Source organism: Tupaia chinensis, unplaced genomic scaffold (assembly GCF_000334495.1).
Source record: "Tupaia chinensis unplaced genomic scaffold, TupChi_1.0 Scaffold000532_1, whole genome shotgun sequence".
NCBI classification, from domain to species: domain Eukaryota; kingdom Metazoa; phylum Chordata; class Mammalia; order Scandentia; family Tupaiidae; genus Tupaia; species Tupaia belangeri.
Window position 1 is genome coordinate 8896720 of NW_006160045.1, and position 4224 is coordinate 8900943.

Below are 4224 nucleotides of genomic sequence, written 5' to 3' on the forward strand. Positions count from 1 at the left end.
CTAAGGAGGCACTGAGCAAGGCAGGGAATTGGCTGTGAGGTACAAAACATGGGTGCCCAAGGCAGAGATTCAATGTGAAAGATGAACTGGAGCCCAGAGGACACCCCAAAGCCCAGGCCTTGGGAGGCCTACAACTTGCCCTCACCCTCCATCACTAGAGTGGATGCACAGCTGAAAGCCCACTGCACAGAGCTTCCTTCTAGAATCTCAGCCACAAGATCACAAAAATCCCACAGGCCGAGCTTCCTCTGGCCGATGCAGCAACACTCACTGTCTTAGGCAGACGAAGGGAAGAATAAATATTGTTTCAGGCTAGAGCAATGAGAAATCCAGAGGCAAATGACAGCAACGTGTCTAAGAAGGCTGAGTGTTTTATTCCAATATTTTGGGTTTCCAGAGATCTCTTTATCCTAAAGGGATGTGTTTGGTCCAAAACACACGGAATGAAATCCATCATGTTCCCAGAGCCAAGTCAGATCCTGCCAGGAGAGAAAAGACAGAATCAGACCACGTCGTGCTTTGGTGACTGTTCTGGGAGAGAAGCCCGGCTGTAGCCAACACTATCCCGCATGTGTGGATGAGAAGGAACAGGGATGAAGGGACTGGCTGACCGGCTGCGAACACTCCCCATTTCTCTGTGGCCTGTGCCCAGTTCTGCACCGGTCCCTATGTGGAGAAGGGGCTAGTTCAAGGCCAGGTTCCTCTCTGGGCCCCCTCCTTCATGGGGACTTCCCACAGGAAGCGCCGTCTCCCCTACTTGCCAGGTCCCACATGGCTGTCCTGCCTGTATCAGAGCACCACCATGCTGCATCCCATTGCCACCCCCCACTGCACTGTGGCCAGGCCCCAGTGGTCCAGAATGAGCGAGTGTCTGTCAGCCGTGATCCTCCACGCCACACCCCTGTTTCGGCATCCTGGCCCTGGCCTGTAACTGAGGCAGAGGAGTGGTAGTGGAGTGGACCTTGTCCCCTTCCTTCTTCTTCTTCTTTTCTTCTTCTTCCTTTCTTCTTCTTTTGTCTTTTTAAGAAAGATTTTTGGTATAGGGCATGTGTGATTGTTGGAGAGACAGAGAGAAATAGAGAGACAGAAAGCGAGAAATCACTCCCCAGGGGAAATGGCCACGCTGCAATCCCTTCTCTAGAGATTTTATTTATTTATTTATTTATTTTTGAGCGATTTTTTGCCATAGGGCATGTGCATTCGCCAGACAGAGAGACAGAGAGACAGAAAGTGAGAAATCACCCCCCAGGGGGGATGGCCACACCGCAATCCCTTCTCCTCCTGGGATCTTGGGCAAACATTCACATACACTCTGCTTGATTTTTAAGTCATCAGGTCTGAGACTCAAACCATTGTCCACCAGGTCCGGGACACGAACCATGGTCGACTACATGGGAGTCCAGTGACATAGCCATTATGCCAACTGCTGGTCCCACCTCTTGGGATTTTGAGCACACATGCACACACACTCAGTGTGAGTTTCAAGCCACCAGGCCTAGAACTGGAACTACAATTGGCCATGTGGGAGTCCAGCAACCACTACACCACCTGCTGGATCCATTCTTTTTTAAAAAAAAAATAAATAAATAAAATGTTTTGAATTAAGCTAGATCTAGGCAAGTGGAAAGGTTGAAACAGTCATGTGTGTTTTATCTCTGTGCAGCCTCACAGTCTCAGCTTCCCACCCTCTGGCCAGTTCCTTCACTCATGCAACTTTAAGGGAAGGTCTTTATAGAATTCCTTCTCTGGGTGAGGCACCTGGGCTCTCGGGGAGGCACCTGGGGCTCTGAAGGAGACACCTGGGGCTCTGGGGGAGGCACCTGGGGCACCGAGTAAACCCAGGGCTCTCATTTGCATGCAGGATCATGGAGTGCGGCACAGCCTGGGTAGTCCACACACAATCCCTCAGAGACGCCTCCTGTGTTATTTTCTTTCTGGCAACCAGATTTTGGATCATAAAAAGAGTCTTTGAAACGCAGTCTTTAATTACAGGAGGACTACTGCCCCTGGGAAGGGGCCTTTCCCAAATGCTCAGGGACTCGGCAGGACAAATTCCAGAGGAAGTACCGCCCAAGCACGCGTGTGGCTGAGGTCAGACCCAGTGTCTTGTCAGAACAGGAGCCTGGGTGGGGGGTGCTTGGGCAGGAAGGGGGTGGCTATGGGAAGCGCAGGGGACTTGAGGCAGAAACTCTCCTGCTCCCTCGTGCCCTGACTTGGGATAGGCTTGCAGCTCTGCAGTGCCGTATCCCCCAAGCAGCGCCTTTGGCCATAACCCAGAGTTCCGGACTAGGGGTCTCTGCTGACGCTCGTGCCTCTGCCAATACCAAAATATCCCTTCCACCATGTGCAGTATGACATTGTCTTCCAGGAGCCCTAGGGCTGATGGCCCGAGTCAACAACGGCATTCCCACGTCTCAGGCCAGCCTCACACAGCTCCTCTCTTTGTTCTCAGAAACCAAAATGAGCTGGGCAGGCCGCAGCCAGGGAGAGGGGACATCCAGGAAGCACCTGGGACAGCCAGGCAGAGGTGAGACGTGACAGCCAGCCGAAGAGCTCCACGTGGCCTTAGAGAGCCAGCCTGTCCCAGTCTCCTGAGAACTCCAGCCCCAGGGGTTTGCCTGGGCACTGATTCATCTCCCTGCCCTGGGAGCATGGGTGTTTATTTTAATATCCAAGAATGCTAATTAAGATCAAAGTGACTCTGAAGTTCCCCAGTGGACACTGCAGTCTGAAGGGTGTTTTAACGTAACCTTTGCCAGCCCTCCAGGGCCGCCAGCCTACACGGGGCTTCTCACAGGGCACGAGCCACAGCAACCTACCCAGGAGGCATGCTGCCAGGAAATCGAATAAATGGCGTCTAATCTTGCAGAGCCAGGAGACTCTCACTGGAGCTGTCACAGGTAGGTAGTCAGAGACGAGCACAGCCCTGGGATATCTCAGCTTATCCGGGATGTTTCTGACTCCCCTGGGCTCCTTCCTCCCTCTCCGTTGATCTCATTTTTTAATTTCTTTATTACCTAAGCTTTCTTCAAAGAACTTGGGGAAGGTCATTATTCTTCCCTCCTGCTGTTCTGCATATGCACATAGGAATTCACCAGGGTGCGTGGTCAACCTCCTACTTTCCACTCAGGGCCATTAAGGGATGTGGGCAGAATGTTCTTACCTATGGCTGTGCTCACTGTCAAAGTGCACGCTGGGATGCCTAATCCAGACCCTGGGATTCCTTACCTGAGGAGAAGCAGCAAGAGCAGGTGAAAGCCCTTGGATTCAAACAAAGACCGCTACAGCCCTCCCCTCCTAAATATTCATGACGGGATCCCAAGATGATAGTAAGACCCATCCTAATTCCCAGTTGTCCTCTAGCAGCTGCTCACTCACACGCCTTTCCTTTCGTCCAGGAGTGTTTCTTTCTGTTAAAAACAAACAAACAAACAAACAAACAAAAAACCCTTCACAGAACTAGCAGATGGCGCAGATGGCGTAATGGTTACATCACTGGACTCCCATGTAGTTGACCACTGTTCAAGCCCCAGATCTGGTGTCTTAAAGCTTACGCTGGGCACATGTGCATGCATGCCCAAAATCCTGAGAGGAGAATGGAGAAGGGATTGTGGTGAGGTCATCCCCCTAGGGGGGTGTGATTTCTGGCTTTCTGCCTCTTTCTGGCAACTGTATGTGTCTTATAGCAAAAATCTCTCAAACAACAACAACAACAACAAAAACCCCAAAATCCTTTCACATTGGGGCCCACAGGTGGTATAGTGTTTAAAGACACTGGATTCTCTCATGGCAGACGGTGGTTTGAGTCCTGGACCTGGCAGCTTACTTTCTTACTGTTCCTTTCTCTCTCTCTGTCCCTCCCTGATCAAATGAACAAAACAAAACAAACTTCACTTTTTTTTTTTTAATTAAACACTTTTCTTTTCCTAGTTTACTTGTTTCTGTGGCTTTATTCTGAGTCTCAGGCGGGTCTTTAATCTTAGGGATCTGAACTATTTCATACAACACAGCTCAGCTCCCTGACATTCTGAGTCTCAGGCGGGTCTTTAATCTTAGAGATCTGAACTATTTCACACAACACAGCTCAGCTCCCTGACAAGAACAGAATGAGCTGGACAGATATTATTCAGACGTTCTCTCAAGGAAGTGTGGCAGGGTCGCTCCGGTCTCACTTCCAGTCTAAGCCAGGTATGGCAGGGGGCGGGGGGGCGGAGTGGGGGGGCC

General features: G+C 50.9%; 1 long non-coding RNA gene across 2 annotated transcripts in view; it reads right to left on the minus strand.

The window, feature by feature from the left end:
- Positions 1–362: 362 nt before the first annotated feature.
- Positions 363–4224, minus strand: part of LOC114009426 (uncharacterized) — a 4576-nt gene continuing 714 nt past the window's right edge. The window contains exons 2-4 of one of the 2 annotated variants that reach the window (XR_003550838.1): positions 3379–3410; positions 3164–3228; positions 363–479 (exon numbers count right to left, since the gene is read on the minus strand). This is a non-coding gene — a long non-coding RNA (uncharacterized LOC114009426). Of the gene's footprint in view, positions 480–3097; positions 3229–3378; positions 3411–4224 lie in introns of those variants that run through there. The other variant, XR_003550839.1, reaches the window with a different exon arrangement.